This window comes from Ceratotherium simum, chromosome X (assembly GCF_057802395.1).
Source record: "Ceratotherium simum simum isolate JZ-2026a chromosome X, ASM5780239v1, whole genome shotgun sequence".
Taxonomy (NCBI): Eukaryota; Metazoa; Chordata; class Mammalia; order Perissodactyla; family Rhinocerotidae; genus Ceratotherium; species Ceratotherium simum.
The window spans coordinates 67230146-67248136 of record NC_141940.1 but is presented as its reverse complement, the minus strand read 5'-3'; the positions used below and the strand labels follow the sequence as shown (position 1 = coordinate 67248136).

Sequence of the window (17991 nt, the reverse complement as noted above, 5' to 3'; positions counted from 1 at the left end):
TATTTCTCAAAGAATTTCTTCATTTTTTAAAAATATCTTAGTTCTCTCTCCTCCCCTACCTGAATCATTTCTAGGTTTCTATCCTTGAGCTTACTAATTCTCTCTTCCATATTGTCTGCTCTATATTTATTGCTTTCTACATTATTTTTTCATCTCATTAATTGTGTTCTTCATCTCCAGAATTTCTGATATTCTTTTGGAGTTTCAATCTCCTTGCTAAAGTACTCTTTCTGTTCATTAATTTTATTCCTGAGCTCTTTGAACCATCTTTCTGACTTTCCTTGTATCCCGTTGAGTTTCTTTATAATAGCTACTTTGAATTCTCTGTCAATCTTATTGTAATGTTCTGTGAGTTCAAGTTTGGTTTCTGGAGAGTTGTTCTCCTCCTTCTGCTCTTCTGTTACTGTAGTTCTTCATGGTGTTTGATGAATTGATCCTTTGCTAGTGCATTTGTAGTAGTAACCACCTTTCTTATTTGAGTACAACTTTGGGTACTTTGGTTCTGTGCTGCTTCTGATTGTATTTGAGAGCCTGCAGTTTCCACCCTCCACTGCCTCTGCCAGGGGTATCATCAGTGCCCTCCTTTTGCCACTTGTGCCTCTGGGGTTGCTGATGCCTTGCAGTTTATGATCTCACTTTAGTCTCAAGTGTCACTACTGGGGTCACCAGGCTGTGAGCACTTCTACTGCTTCTGGGGTCACCTGGGTCTCATTTTCCTCCATTGACTCTCCGCTGGCTCTCTACAGGCTCGGATGCTGCTGCCCCATGTACCATGTGTTCTGCTTTTCCTGGGTTGTCTGGGTGTACTTGTTGTACTGCTGCCAGGGCTTCTGGGTTCACAGGTGTTACTGTTGCTGTCACTGCTGGAGTTCCAGGGACCCAGGGAATTGTATTAAACTCCCACTGCTGGTGGAGCTGGTGTTGGGGGTGCCACCACTGGGGTCTGGGGCACTGGTTCTGCTGTGGTTCCTGAACCCTCTGGTCACAAGTTCCACCTGCCACTGCTAGTGGGGAGCAGGGACTAAGCAGGGAGAGGATTTTATTGTTGCCTGCTGTGCAGCCTCTGGTCTCTGGTGCTAGTTGTTGTGTTTTGAAAACTCAGGTCAATGCCTCCTACTGCATCTGGGGAAATCTTAGTTTTGTATACTATCCACACTGTAGGAAAGACCTGGCCACTACCCAAGGAGGTGGAAGGGGTTTGCACACTGAATCTGCTGGGAGATGGGCAGGGAACAATCTGACTGCCCTCTCTGCCCCCACCACAATCTTTCAGCGGGGAGCAGAGTGAGTCCGCTGGGAGATGGGAAGGTAGCAAGCTGGCCTGCCTTCTCCACTTCTGCTTGGACCGCTCACAGGTTAGCATGCTGAGAGCACTGAAAGATGGGCAAGTACCAAACCAGCTCACCCTCTCCACCCCTGCCAGGACCAGGACTGCTCATGGGTGAGCAGGCTAAGTCCACTGGGAGAAAGGTAGGGAGCAAGCTGCACCTGTTTTCTCACAGGTGTGCAGGCCAGTGTGAGAATCTACACCCTGAATCACTGCTTCTGGGGGTGGGGCTTCTCCCCTAGGTACACTGCCTCCTGGGAGGCCATTCCATCCACCTTCAGCTGTATAGATGCCTGAACCTCTTATACATCCTGTTGTGCTGTGTAGGGAATCCTCTGTTGGTCAATGGATGTCAGATTGGTTGCAACTTAAAGGAAAGAGACAAAGGGAACAACTCACTCTGCTGTGATGCTGACGTCACTCTGTAATTGTAGCTTTTGACTCCTTTCACTCATTTCGCCCAACTCCAACCTCTGGCAACCACCAATCTCCTCTCTGTAACTGTGTGATTTTTTTTTAGATTCCTCATATAAGTGAGATCACATGATATTAGTCTTTCTCTGTCTGACTTATTTCACTTAGCATAATGCCCTCAAACTTCATCCATGTTGTCACAAATGACAAGGTTTTATTCTTTTTTATGCATGAATAATATTCCATTGTGTGTATATATGTATATGTATATCTATACATCACAATTTCTTTATCCCTGTATCTGTCAATGGAAATTTAGATTGTTTCCATATTTTGGCTATTGTAAATATTGCTGCAAAGAAAATTGCAAAAGATATATGGGGTTCCATATATCTTTTCAAGTTAGTGTTTTCATTTTTTTTTCAAATAAATATCTAGAAGTAGAAATGCTAGATCATATGGTAGTTTTTTACATTTACATTCTGACCAATTTATATTCCCACCAAGAGTCCACAAGGGTTCCCTTTTCTCCACATCTTCACCAACACTTGTTATCTCTTGTCTTTTTGATAATAGCCGTTCTACCAGATGTGTGGTGATATCTTATTGTGGTTTTGATTTGCATTTCCCTGATGATTAGTGATGTTGAGCATCTTTTCACGTGCTTGTTGGCCATCTGCATGCCTTCTTTGGAAAAATCTCTATTCAGATCTTCTGTCCATTTTTTAGTCAGATTATTTGATTTTTTTGGTATTGAGCTGTATGAGTTCTTTATATATTTTGGATATTAACCTCTTATCTCATATATAATTTGCACATATTTTCTTCCATTATGTAGGTTGTCTTTTCATTTGTTTATGGTTTCCTTTATTGTACAGAAGCTTTTTATGTTGATATAGTCCCATTTGTTCATTTTTGCTTTTGCTGCCTTTGCTTTTGGTGTCAAATCCAAAAAATCATTACCAAGTCCTATGTCAAGGAGCTTATTGCCTGTATTTTCTTCTAGGACTTTTATGATTTCAGGTCTTACATTTAAGTCTTTAATTCATTTTGAGTTAATTTTTGTGTGTGGTGTAAGATAAGTGGTCCAGTTTCATTCTTTTGCATATGGTTGTCCAGTTTTCACAGCACCATTTATTGAAGAGACTGTCCTTTCCCCATTGTATATTCTTGGCTCCTTTGTCATAAATTAATTGACTATCTGCAAGTGGGTTTAATTCTTGACTCTCTTTTCTGTTCCATTGATCTGTGTGTCTGTTTTTATGCCAATGCCATACTATTTTGATTATGATAGCTTTGTAATATAGTTGGAAATCAGGGAGTGTGATGCCTCCAGATTTGTTATTCTTGCTCAAGGTTGCTTTGGCTATTTGGAGTCTTTTGTAGTTTCATAGACATTTTAGGATTGTTTGCTCTACTTCTGTGAAAAACGCCATTGGAATTTTGATAGGGATTACATTGAATCTGTAGATGTTTTGGGTAGTACGAACATTGTAACAATATTAATTTTCCAATTCGTGAGCACGGAATATCTTTCCATTTATTTGTGTCTTCTTAAATTTCTTTATCAATTTCTTATAGTTTTTAGTGTACAGATATTTCACCTTGGTTAAATTTATTCCTAGATATTTTATTATTTTTCATGCAATTATAAATGGGATTGTAGCTTAATTTCTCTTTTTGATTGTTTGTTATTAATGTACAGGAATGCAACAGATTTCTGTATATAAGATTTTGTATCTTGCAAATTTACTGAATTCATTTACAGGTATACTTCATTTTATTGTGTTTTGCTTTATTGTGCTTTGCAGATATTACATTTTTACAAGACCCTCCACCAGCAAAAAGATTATGACTTGTTGAAGGGTGAGATGATGTTTAGCATTATTTAGTAATAAAGTATTTTTAAATTAAGGTATGTACATTGTTTTTTTAGACATAATGCTATTACATACTGAATAAACTATAATATAGTGTAAACATAACTTTTATATGCACTGAGAAACCAGAAAATTTGTGTGACTCACTTTATTGAGATAGTCACTTTATTGTGGTGGTCTGGAACTGAACATGTGACATCTTTGAAATATACCTGTATTCTAGTAGTTTTTTGATGGAGTGTTTAGGGTTTTCTATATATGACATCATGTCATCTGCAAATAGTGACAGTTTTACTTCTTCCTTTCCAATTTGGATGCCTTTCATTTCTTTTCTCGACTAATTACTCTGGCTAGGACTTCAAATACTATGTTGAATAAAAGTGGTGAGAGTGGGCATCCTTTTCTTGTTCCTGATCTTAGAGGGAATGATTTCAGCTTTTCATCATTGAGTATGATGTTAGCTGTTGGCTTGTCATATATGACCTGTATTATGATGCAGTACATTTCCTCTATTCCCACTTTGTTGAGAGTTTTTATCATAAGTGGATGTTGAATTTTGTCAAATGCATTTTCTGCATCTGTTGAGTTGATCATATGATTTTTATCCTTCAGTTTGTTAATGTGGTGTATCACTTTAATTGATTTATGGATGTTGAACCATCCTGGAATCCCTGGAATAAATCCCATTTGATTGTGGTGTATGATCATTTTAATGCATTGTTGAATTCGGTTTGCTAATATTTTGTTGAGGATTTTTGCTTCTATATTCATCAGGGATATTGACCTGCAATTTTCTTTTCTTGTGCAGTCCTTGTCTGGTTTTGGTATCAGGGTAATGCTGACCCTGTAAAATGAGTTTGGAAGTGTTTCTTCCTTCTCTATTTTTTGGAAGAGTGTGAAAAGGAAATGTATTAATTATTTTTTGAATGTTTGGTAGAATTCATAAGTGGAACCATCTGATCCTGCAGTTTTGTTTGTTGGGATGTTATTGATTCAATCTCCTTACTAGTAATCAATCTGTTCAGAATTTCTATTTCTTTAAGATTCAGCCTTCCAAGGCTGTATGTTTTTAGAAATTTATCCATTTCTTCTAGCTTCTAAAATGTCTTGGTGTATATTTCATCATAGGCATCTCTCATGATGCTTTGTATTTCTGAGGTATCAGTTGTAACATCTCCTCTATAAGTTCTGATTTTATTTATTTGAGTCCTCTCTTTTTTTCTTAGTTAATCTGCTAAAGATTTGTCATTTTGGTTATCTTTTCAAAGAAGCAGGTCTTCATTTCATTGATCTTTTCTATTGTGTTTTTAGTCACTATTTCATTTATTTCTGCTCTGATCTTTGTTTCCTTCCTTCTATTAACTTTAGGCTTCATTTTTTCTTGTTTTTCTAGTTCTTTGATGTGTAAAATTAGGTTGTTATTTTTTTTCTGTGTCCCTATGTGTTTGTTTATTGTTGTTATTATCTACTACTTAATGAAGGAAATCATACGGTATTTGACCTTCTCCCTCTGACTTATTTCACTTTGCATTATACCCTCAATGTCCATCCATGTTGTCACAAATGGCTGGATTTCGTCGTTTCTTATGGCTGAGTAGTATTCCACTGTGTATATATACCACAGCTTCTTTATCCATTCGTCCCTTGATGGGCACTTAGGTTGCTTCCAAGTCTTGGCTATTGTGAATAACGTTGCAATGAACACAGGGGTGCATGTACCTTTGCAAATTGGTGTTTTCAAGTTCTTTGGATAAATACCCAGCAGTGGAATAGCTGGATCATATGGTAGTTCTATCATTGATTTTTTGAGGAATCTCCATACTGTTTTCCATAGTGGCTGCACCAGTTTGCACTCCCACCAGCAGTGTATGAGAGTTCCCTTCTCTCCACATCCTCTCCAACACATGTTGTTTCCTGTCTTGTTAATTATAGCCATTCTGACAGGCGTGAGGTGATATCTCATTGTAGTTTTGATTTGCATTTCCCTGATAGTTAGTGATTTTGAACATCTTTTCATGTGTCTGTTGGCCATCTGTATATCTTCTTTGGAGAAATGTCTGTTCAGGTCTTTTGCCCATTTTTTAATTGGGTTGGTAGTTTTCTTGTTGTTGAGATGCATGAGTTCTTTATATATTTTGGAGATTAAGCCCTTATCAGATGTATGGTTTGCAAATATCTTCTCCCAATTGTCAAAATGTCTTTTCGTTTTGTTGATGGTTTCCTTTGCTGTGCAGAAGCTTTTTAGTTTGATGTAGTCCCATTTGTTTATTTTTTCTATTGTTTCTCTTGCCCGGTCAGATGTGGTGTTTGAAAAGATGTTGCTAAGACCGATGTCCAAGAGCGTACTGCCTATGTTTTCTTCTAGAAGTTTCACAGTTTCAGGTCTTACATTCAAGTCTTTAATCCATTCGGAGTTAATTTTTGTGCATGGTGTAAGGCAAGAGTCTACTTTCATTTTTTTTGCATGTGGCTATCCAGTTTTCCCAACACCATTTGTTGAAGAGACTTTCTTTTCCCCATTGTATGTTCTTGGCTCCTTTGTCAAAGATTAGCTGTCCATAGATGTGTGGGTTTATTTCTGGGCTTTCGATTCTATTCCATTGATCTGTGTGTCTGTTTTTGTGCCAGTACCATGCAGTTTTGGTTACTATAGCTTTGTAGTATATTTTGAAATCAGGGAGTGTGATACCTCCAGCTTTGTTCTTTTTTCTCAGGATTCCTTTAGCTATTCGGGGTCTTTTGTTGTTCCATATAAATTTTAGGATTCTTTGTTCTATTTCTGTGAAAAGTGTTGTTGGAACTTTGATAGGGATTGCATTGAATCTATAGATGGCTTTAGGAAGTATGGACATCTTAACTATGTTAATTCTTCCAATCCAAGAGCACGGAATATCTTTCCATTTCTTTGTGTCTTCTTCAATTTCTTTCAGAAATGTTTTATAGTTTTCGGTGAACAGATCTTTCACCTCTTTGGTTAAGTTTATTCCTAGGTATTTTATTCTTTTTGTTGCAATTGTAAATGGGATGGTATTCTTAATTTCTCTTTCTGCTACTTCGTTGTTAGTGTACAGAAATGCAACTGATTTTTGTATGTTGATTTTGTATCCTGCAACTTGACCATATTCGTTTATTACTTCTAAAAGTTTTCTGGTGGATTCTTTAGGGTTTTCTATATATAAAATCATGTCATCTGCAAATAGTGACAGTTTCACTTCTTCCTTTCCAATTTGGATCCCTTTTATTTCTTTCTCTTGCCTGATTGCTCTGGCTAGGACTTCCAATACTATGTTAAATAGGAGTGGTGACAGTGGGCATCCTTGTCTGGTTCCTGTTCTTAGAGGGATAGCTTTCAGTTTTTCACCATTGAAGAGGATATTAGCTGTGGGTTTCTCATATATGGTCTTTATTATGTTGAGGTACTTTCGTTCTATACCCATTTTATTCAGAGTTTTTATCATAAATGGATGCTGTATCTTGTCAAATGCTTTCTCTGCATCTATTGAGATGATCATGTGATTTTTGTTCTTCATTTTATTAATGTGGTGTATTACGTTGATTGATTTGCGAATGTTAAACCATCCCTGCATACCTGGAATAAATCCCACTTGATCATGGTGTATAATCTTTTTAACGTATTGTTGTATGCGATTTGCTAGTATTTTGTTGAGGATTTTCGCATCGATGTTCATCAGTGATATTGGCCTGTAATTTTCTTCTTTTGTGTTGTCCTTGTCTGGTTTTGGTATCAGGGTAATGTCAGCTTCGTAGAATGAGTTAGGGAGCTTCCCCCCCTCCTCAATTTTTTGGAAGAGTTTGAGAAGGATAGTTATTAAGTCTTCTTTGAATGTTTGGTAGAATTCACCAGGGAAGCCGTCTGGTCCTGGACTTTTATTTTTGGGGAGGTTTTTGATTACTGTTTCTGTCTCCTTACTGGTGATTGGTCTATTCAAATTCTCTACTTCTTCTTGATCCAGTTTTGGAAGGTTGTATGATTCTAAGAATTTATCCATTTCTTCCAGATTGTCGAATTGGTTGGCATATAGTTTTTCATAGTATTCTCTTATAATCTTTTGTATTTCTGAGGTGTCTGTTGTAACCTCTCCTCTTTCATTTCTCATTTTACTTATTTGTGCCTTCTCTCTTTTTTTCTTGGTGAGTCTAGCTAAAGGTTTGTCTATTTTGTTGATCCTTTCAAAGAACCAGCTCTTGGTTTTATTAATTTTTTCTATTGTTTTTTTGGTCTCTATTTCATTTATTTCTGCTCTGATTTTTATTATTTCCCTTCTTCTACTGATTGTGGGCTTTGTTTGTTCTTCTTTTTCCAGTTCCTTTAGGTGCATTGTTAGATTGTTTATTTGAGATTTTTCTTGTTTGTTGAGATAGGCCTGTATCGCTATAAACTTCCCTCTTAGAACCGCTTTTGCTGTATCCCATAAATTCTGGCATGACGTATTTTCATTTTCATTTGTCTCCAGGTATCTTTTGATTTCTTCTTTGATTTCTTCGTTAACCCAGTCATTGTTCAGTAGCATTCTGTTTAATCTCCATTTATTTGTGGCTTTTCTGATTTTCTTCCTATAGTTGATTTCTAGTTTCATACCGTTGTGGTCAGAAAAGATGCTTGGTATTATTTCAATCTTCTTAAATTTATGGAGACTTGTTTTGTGGCCAAATATGTGATCAATCCTGGAGAATGTTCCATGTGCATTTGAAAAGAACGTGTATTCTTCGGTTTTTGGATGGAATGCTCTGTATATATCTACTAGGTCCATCTGTTCTAGTGTGTCGTTTAAGGCCAATGTTTCCTTATTGATCTTCTGTTTGGATGATCTATCCATTGGTGTAAGTGGAGTGTTAAAGTCCCCTACTATTATTGTGTTACTGTCTATTTCTGTTTTTATGTCTGTTAATAATTGCTTTATATATTTAGGTGCACCTACATTGGGTGCGTAGATATTTACAAGTGTTATATCCTCTTGTTGGATTGTTCCCTTGATCATTATGTAATGCCCTTCTTTGTCTCTTTTTACAGTTTCTGTTTTAAAGTCTATTTTGTCTGATATGAGTACTGCTACCCCAGCTTTCTTTTCATTGCCATTTGCGTGGAGTATCTTTTTCCATCCCTTCACTTTCAGTTTGTGAGTGTCTTTAGGTCTGAAGTGTGTCTCTTGTATGCAGCATATATATGGGTCTTGTTTTTTTATCCAGTCAGCCACCCTATGCCTTTTAATTGGAGCATTTAGTCCATTGACGTTTAAAGTAGCTATTGATAAGTATGTACTTACTGCCATTTTTTAACTTTTTTTTTTCTCAGTGTTTTAGTAGTCCTTCTCTGTTCCTTACTTCTTCTATACAGAATTGATGGTCACTTTAGTTTGACCTCTGTCTGAAACCTGTACTCTTTAACTACCCTCCTTCCTCCTTTTATGTTTTTGATATCATATCTAACCTCTTTTTTGTGCATTTGTGTCCATTACGTTCTAATCGTGGAAATAGATAATTTTTCCTATTTGTGGTCTTCTCTTTTCCCCTTAAATCAGTCCCTTTAACATTTCTTGTAACACTGGTTTCTTGGTGACAAACTCCTTTAATTTTTGCTTATCTGGGAAAATTTTGATCTCTCCTTCCATTTTGAACGATAACCTTGCCGGGTAGAGTATTCTTGGCTGTAAGTTTTTTCCTTTTAGCACTTTAAATATATCGTGCCATTCTCTTCTAGCCTGTAAGGTTTCTGCTGAGAAGTCAGCTGATAGCCTTATGGGGTTTCCTTTGTACGTAACTTGACATTCTCTTGCGGCTTTTAGGATTCTCTCTTTATCTTTAATTCTGGACATTTTGATTATGATGTGTCTTGGTGTGGGCCTCTTTGGGTTTATCTTTTTTGGGGCTCTCTGTGCCTCCTGTACCTGGATGTCTGTTTCCTTCCTTAGATTAGGGAAGTTTTCATCTATTATTTCTTGAAATAAATTCTCTGCCCCCTTGTCTCGCTCTTCTCCTTCCGGGACACCTATAACACGGATGTTAGTGCGCTTGATGTTGTCCCAGAGGTCCCTTAGACTGTCCTCACTCTTTTGAATTCTTTTCTCTTTTACCTGTTTGCCTTGGGTAATTTCTTCTAGTCTTTCTTCCAGCTTACAGATCCGTTCTTCTGTATCCTCTACTCTGCTTTTGAGTCCCTCTAATGAATTTTTCATTTCCAGTATTGTATTCTTCATTTCTGATTGGTTCTTTTTTTATATCTTCCATTTCTTTGTTGACATTCTCACTGAGTTCATCTATTCTTCTCCCCAGATCAGTGAGCATCCTTAAGACTCTTAGTTTGAACTCTCTGTCGGGTAGATTGCTCATTTCTGTTTCACTTAGTTCCTTTTCTGGGGTTTTGTCCTGTTCCCTTACTTGGAATATATTCTTTTGCCTCCTCATTTTGCCTCTTTCCCTGTGCTTGTGTCTACGTATTAGGTAGGTCAGCTACGTCTCCTGCTCTTGGATAGGTGACCTTATGTAAGTGATGCCTTAGGAGGCTTCCAGTATGCTTCCCTCAGTTCTCAATGTTCCAGGGGTGGCCCCTATGTGGGCTACATGTGTCCTTCTATTGTGGCCTGTTAGCTCTCCCTATAGGCGCCCAGCGAGGCTGAGTTATGCTCCTGGCCAGCTGTTGTAATGCTCAGCTGCTTGTAGTTGTTGTGGGCCCTTCAGTCTCTTTATCAGGTGTGGGGAGCCCCAGCACAGTTGGCTATAAATTCTAATACCACATTTGTGTTGCAGTATTTCTTTTAAGTGAGTAGGCCCCCAGTGTGGCAGGTTGTTAGGCTCAGGGCCTTACAATTGCTGTAAACCTCTAGTCTATTAGGTCTCTTGTCAGCTCTCTGAGGATTGCAGCTGTGTGGGGCTGCCTTCAGGCACAGGAGCACCCAATTGTTTCAGGCTTTGGAAGGTGGGGCAAACCTCCTATGTGGGTCTTTGAGAAGCACAAGTCTTCTGCAGCTGACAAGCCCTGTTGCCCACAGGTCCACACACACAGTCAACACAGTCCTGCCCCGTGTGAGCGCCCCGACCTCCCCAAGCGGACCCAGTCTCTCCAAGGAGGGAGCCCCACACACTCCGCCACCACCCCACACTCTCCACCCGCTCCTTGTGCACACCCTGCCCCACTCAAGTTAGCTCAGTTGCCAGGCTGCAGAGAATCCAGTCACCAATCTATGCAGGCCCACATGTTGCCTGAGGGCTTGTTGTTGGGTGGGGTCAGTCTCTAGGGTGGGCTGCCTGCCCTGGCTGAGCTGGATTAAATCGGTGCTCTAGTGGGTGGTTCAGACCCTGGGCTAGCAGGTTTCAGGGAGAACTCCAATGGCGTCTGTGTCAGCACTCTCACACCAGGCCACAACAATGGCCGCCGCCAATGTCCCAGTCCCTGGAGAGGTCTCACCCCTCACCGAGATGCACTCAGGGCCTATTAGGTGAGTCTCTTGTCACCAAAGCACTGTGCACCTTTCTTTCTGGTGATTTTAGGATGCTTTCTGGAACGGGTGAGTTTGTGCGCGGGCCCTTTAAGAGCCAGTTTTAGTTTCTTTGTGAACCGGGTTTTCTGGGGGTGCTACTCAGTGCTTTAGTAGCAGCAAAGTCAGATATTATGCCACTGGTGTCGATTGTGCTGGGTCCACAAAATGCCCACAGCGGGGGCGCTCCCCGGCTCAGGGCCCCGCGCCTCCAGGGATGGTGCGTACCTGTGTGCTGCTCCCGGCGGCCGTGACGCTGGCGGCTTGTGAAGGCGGCGTTTTGCCTCTCTGGAAGGGAGTCTCTGCCTCTTCTACCCCAGTTAGGATTGTCCGTTGTTGCAGGAGTTCCTCTTATCCAGTTTTCAGTTCTGTCTCAGGGGTAATTTTTCCACGAGTAGTTGTAAATTGGCTGTGTCCACGGGAGGAGGTGAGTTCAGAGTCTGCCTACGCCGCCATCTTGACTCCTGGAATCAAATTAGGTTGTTTATTTGAGATTTTTTTTTGTTTCTTGACGCAGGCATTTATTGCCATGAAATTTCCTCTTAGAATTGCTTTTGCTGTATGCCATAAGTTTTGGTTTGTTGTATTTCTGTTTTTATTTGTCTCAAAGTATTTTTTGATTTCTCTTTTCATTTCTTCTTTGACTCTTTGGTTGCTCAGTAACATGTTGTTTAATCTCCACGTATTTGTGAATGTTTTAGTTTTCTTCCTATAATTTATTTTTAGTTTCCAAAAGTATAATTTAATTCAGACTTGAGAAACTCATGACATAAGGTCATGTAGAGATATACTAAGAAATCTGTGAAATCACTAAACCATAAAAATACTACTTTCTGCTATAAACTATCTCAATAAAATAAAATAAAAACAATGGCAAACACAAAATTCAAATTAGAGATTTTGGCTTAGTACTCACCCTGTGTCACCTCTTTTTTAAAATCACTTGAACTTCCAGGAAAATCGAGTAAATGTACTTTTTCCTATTCCTCCTGCAACTGAAAGCACTGGACATTATATATAAAACAAACATAAGCAGACTAAAAGTTGCAGGGGAGAGATGGTTGAACATAAAAGGACCTCAGGACTTTAGGGACAACATGGTGGTGAGGACCCTGTGTTTTCTTTTAGCATCATATATTCTAGTCTTGGAGAAACAAGTGACCAAGGAATGCCAATAGGTACAGACAAAATAATGCCCAATCAAAAGCCTGCTCTATCTAGTCAATGGACCAATAAAGGGGCAGCTTAATAAGATCAAAACCTTTTAGAAAATAATTTCTCTACTCCAGCCAAACACTACAAAAAAAGCTATGGTTCTACCCATACCATCTAAGGCCAAGTGGAGAGCCTTAACTTACATGCCTGTGAGCCTGTAATGAGGTGTTCCAACACCTCCACTAGGATGATGTCAAGGAAAGCCATGTAGAAGCCAAGACTTTTATTCCTACTAGCCAGTAAGAAGTTTATCTTACTGCAATGTCAGTGAAGACTACTTGGGGAGCCTGGTTTCTGCCCCACTTGGCAACACAAGATGCTTCTCTACCTCCCTGCTGAGATGATGTCAGCTGAGGCCTAGTGGATAGGGAGGACTTTCACCATTGCCACAGTAATAATACAACCTCCAGTTGATATCAGTGGAGACCTCATGCAGAACCAGAACTCCTACCCCCACCTAGCAGTAAAGAGGATCCCCTCTCCCCACACACATCAGGTGTCAATGGAGACCACATGGGAAACCTAGGCTTTTGTCTCTACTTGGCAGTAATGAGGTGTCCCCCTTCCCCTACCAGGTGGAGTCAGAGGATGCCAACTAAAATAAAGGATTTAAATAAGATCCAAGTTCTCATAACAAAATCAGAAAGTGTCCAGTGTTCAACTGAAAATCACTTGTCATACTAAGAGCCAATAATATTTTAAACTGAATGAATAAATAGAATCAATAGATGCCAACACTGAGATGACAGAGATGCTAAAAATTATCTGACAAAGATTTTAAAGCAGGTATGATAAAAATATTTCAATGTGAAATTACAAACACATTTGAAACAAATTAAAAATGTATAATATCAGAAAGAAAAGAAGAACCAAATGCAAATTTTAGAATTGAAAAGTACAGTAACTGAATTAAAAAAAACTCAGTAAATGAGCTGGAGTGCAGAATGGACGTGACAAATGATAGAATCAGTGAAGTAGAAGACAAGCCAAAGAAATTACCCAAACTGAACAACACAGAGACAATACACACATGCACACAGACACACACCAAAAAAACTAACAAAGCTAATAGGAACTTGTGGAATAATAGCAATATATCCAACATTGGTATCACTGGTGTCACAGACATAAGGAGGGAGAGAGATGAAACCAGTACTTCTACTGACAGATACATGACACTGTTTGCTCCCAGATATTCTGCAACGTGATCAGATTTATTGGCAATAAGCTCTTCTTTTGTGGAAATGTTTATTTTCACAAACCATGGAAATATTATTGGTGATGAAGCTACTCGAGTTTGCATTTCTTTTGCATGAGGTGCTTTGAGAAATTTTATTATGGGTGGGATGACATTGTCTCTCACAAGTGAATCATCTATAGGAACAATTATTTCACCATTAAAGTTGTCTGATAATACTACAATTTCATTTTCCAACACCAAGTTCTCTTAGTCTCTTATTGACTAGATGCAAGTTCTTCCTAGCTATCAGCTTTTATACAGCACCTTCACATAAAGAAGTGTACACTTTCCTGAGTAACCAAGAACAGCAGGCATAGCAAATTTGGGAACCATGCTTACCAAATCCTTTTTACAGGTTCTTAAATTGCCAGCTGCTGACCAAAATGGTATCTTACTATTTGGTCTTCAAATATGCCGTCTGGTTTTGCAAAATAAGCATATTCAAAGACACAAAGAGCCATTGAATTTCCTTCAGACCTTAATATAATGTCAAGAGTTTGGACATAATGTCTAGATATTTTCACAATTTCTCTAGGCAAGACTTCATGGCAACACCTTATACCAATAGATAAAAAGTTACAAGATTCTGAAATCACCACTCACCCTTCTGTTTCTGTAGGTTTTTTATTTCCCTTTTGCCTTTATGTCAGTTACAGGAATGAGATGACTAATGCATAATTAGCATCTTTGTGAATGATAAGCAGGACTATGTCCTGGCCTTCTTCATTAGGTATTTAGTCCTTGCTACTCACTCTGGCGTTTTATCTCATTCTTGAAGAGGTGTATACATCAGTAACTGGGTAATCAGGATCAATAGTGTGACACAAAAGGAAAAAGCTTTAATGTGGCAGCATTTACCAATTCACTAGTGTATGCCACAACTATTTTCCCATGAGATGTTTGATAATTTTCCAACTCAGTTTTCTGCAGTAGTGTACCTCACGTTTCCAATTTCAAGAATTGAAACATATATTTATTTAAATTGCCTTCAGTAAAGATGTGATTTACAAGGCCCATTACCTTGTATGTTTTGAATCTTGGCACTAAAATCCCATCGCTGTTCGTAATATCAGCACTCTCCTGATCCTGGTGCTATGGCCCTATGAGTCCATGGATGATTATATGTGACACATCTAACTGTGTGAGTTGCTCTCCTGAGGCAATGCACTGAATACACCACATTCCTCTGACACCTCCAACTCCTGAGGTTCCATGTCACCTCCAAAAAACGTTGAAGGACCTGCCATCCCCAACGAGGTCTGGGTGCCAATAGGCTCCAGCCCTCTCTTCTATTTCTAAGTAAGACATTTCTTTGCACTTGGAGGGAAAGGGTAGATAAAAAGAAAAAAATCAGTAAATGAAGAAAGAGCTTGATTGGGAAGTAAACAGAGAAATCTATTACAAACTAAAATAGTAGTGTGATAAGACAAGTGAAAAGTTGACTGCAGAGACCTATTGAACTAAACTGATTTTCTCCCTGGGTTGAATGAGGATGGGGAAGGATATGAGATTTGGCTAGAAGATATCTAATACCTCATTTTGGTATTTAATATCTCTTCAATCTGGTCTTACCTTTCTAAGGTCTTACCTTTTCCTTTAGAAATACTACCTCTAGCCAAGAAGGCCCCTCTAAATGCCTCACCATGCGCCATGTGACTTCTTCTTTTTCCAGCATTGTTCATGCCATTTATCTCCCCCAGAACCCCATTCCTTGCTTCCTAGTTCACATTTTCCCGGTCATTCAAAGCTCACCAACTTACAAAACCATCTCTAGCATTTTTTAGTTATGGGAGGAAGTAGGAGAATATCAGAATCCATGTGGATCTTTAAGTAGTTTGAAAAAAACCATTAACATTATAATATGATTTAACATGTGGAAAATAAAAAATAACTGACAGTTTTCATTATATTTGGCAGTTTTCATCATACACATGGCAAAAAGTAAAATTGAGCAATATTTTCTTAACTCATGGGGATATGTAGAAGGTATAGTAATTCTCAAACAGGGTTATGTCCCCTTAGAGAGCAGAGTCAGAAACTGTGTGTGTGTGTGAGAGAGAGAGGGAGAGAGAAGGACAAAGAGACAGAAACAGACAGACACAGAGACAGAGACAGAGAGACAAAAAGAGACAGAAACAGAGAGAGTGAGTGCGCATGGGCCATGCATTTTGCTATTTATTGTTTTTTGTTTGTTTGTTTATTGTGGTAACATTGGTTTATAACATTGTATAAATTTCAGGTGTACATCATTATACTTCTATTTATGCATGGATTACATCATGTTCACCACCCAAATACTAATTACAATCCATCGCCACACACATGTGCCTAATAATCCCTTTCGCCATCCTCTCTCCTCCTTCGCCTCTGGTAACCACCAATCCAATCTCTGTCTCTATGTGTTTGTTTATTGTTGTTATTATCTACTACTTAATGAGTGAGATCATACGGTATTTCACCTTCTCCCTCTGACTTATTTCACTTTACATAATACTCTCAATGTCCATCCATGTTGTCATGATACAGCATTTTTTATTATATACCCTTATTATTTGGTGATCAATTGTTTTGGGTGGGTAAACTTTATAAACAATTACTGAAATCATAGTCTTGCACAGAGATAACTAAGACCTAGGTCTTACCCTTAAGAAGTCTACTACCACCTGACTGGAGAGACAGGGTGTGATAGGCAGAATAATACCTGTCCTCCTCCAAAAACATGAATGTTCCAATTCACAGAACCTGTGAATATATTACATTACATGGCAAGGGGGAATTAAAGCTGCAGATGGAATAAAGGTTGCTAATCTGTTGACCTCAATATAAGGAGATTATCCTTCATTACCCAGGTGGATCCAATTTAATCAGAAAGTAATTAAATATGGAGGAGGGAGGCAGAAGAGTCAGAACCAGAATGATGGTATCATGAAAGACTCAACCAGCCATTGGTGGCTTTGAAGATCAAAGAGGTTTCACAAGCCAAGGAGAGCAAGCAGCCTCTAGAAACTTGAAAAGGCAAGAGAACAAATTCTCACGTAATGCCTCCAGAAAGGAACAAAGTCCTGCTGACACCCTTATTTTAGCCTAGTGAGACATCCAGAACTCTAAGATAATAAATCTGTGTTGTTTTAAACCACTAAATTTGTGGTAATTTGTCACAGCAGCAATAGGGAACTAATACACAGGGCTTGGTGAATAAAAGCATATTTGCTGTGAACCTTAAAGATCTTCTAGTCAAACCTCCTGCTCAATGCAGGAATCCAGTACTCTCAGCTAAAATATTATAGTGATGGAGAATTTGGACTGTGGACAACAAGACACAATTAACAGTTTCTGAACAGAACATCAAGGCAAAACTGTTGCTTTAAGTTACCTAATCTGGAGGCTATGCACAAAATGGACCCAAGTGGGGAGAGCCCTGACGCACAGAGACCAGGTAGGAGATGATTGCCAGCAAAAATGGTTAAGAATTTGGCCTGGAATGACAGTAGTGGCAGTGGAAGAAAATGGAAGAAATGAAGGATGTATAAAAGGAAAATACACATTATTGTCTCCATACAAAGCCTTGAGTTTCCTTGAGGATTGGGACTGATTATATGCTTATATCTTTTACAGAGTTGAACATTGTGCAAAGCATATACTAGGTACTCAAAAAAATAAGGAATACCATACTTTCACTTATGTATCTCTTGTGATAACTTACCCTGTTCTACCTCCAATTTTAGTTATTTCTCTGAGTTTTTTCAATTTTCCCATTAATCTATAAGTGACTTGAATAATTAATAGTTACCACCTACTGAGCACTTTATTATGTGCCAGACGCTACATCGTTATCTCATTTAAAATAACCTGTTAGAAGATAAACTGAGGCACATTAACATTTTCAAGAGTTTATTTAAGCATACATTGATTCAAATTGGGCAGCACCAAACCAAAAATAGAAGCACTCCACTGACATGAGCTAGGGGAGAGGTTTTTATAGAGAAGATATGGGGAAGCAAAGCAAGGAAATTATTTGATTGGCTACAGCTTAAGTAGTTGCCTTATTTGGGAAAGTCTAGTTGGCTGTTTGTGATTGGTTGTTCTTAAATTTCATTTTCTTGGATTCAAGTGCATTGACTCTGGCTTAAGTTTTGGTTTGCTTACAACAGGCTACCAAGGTATTAGAGCCATCCCAGTCTGGCCTCCTTGTTTAATTATTTTAACAATTCTCCCCTTTTGGTCATCCTCTCATACACGAGAGATTGACCAAAAATTTGATATTAGCACCACTCTTATTCACCATCAGGGTTAAGTTGTTCTTATCTTGCCATGAAACTCATAGGTTATGATGTCAGGTCCCTGGAAGAATTGTTTTTGCTATTCATCTCATTGTTCATCTTTTTTCTGTTTTTCCAAACACAGCGAGACCATCTGATGTAC

The 17991-nt window shown here is 38.6% G+C and overlaps 1 pseudogene; it reads right to left on the bottom strand.

The window, feature by feature from the left end:
• Positions 1 to 708: 708 nt before the first annotated feature.
• Positions 709 to 14783, bottom strand: LOC101392323 (amidophosphoribosyltransferase pseudogene; annotated as a pseudogene).
• Positions 14784 to 17991: the final 3208 nt, after the last annotated feature.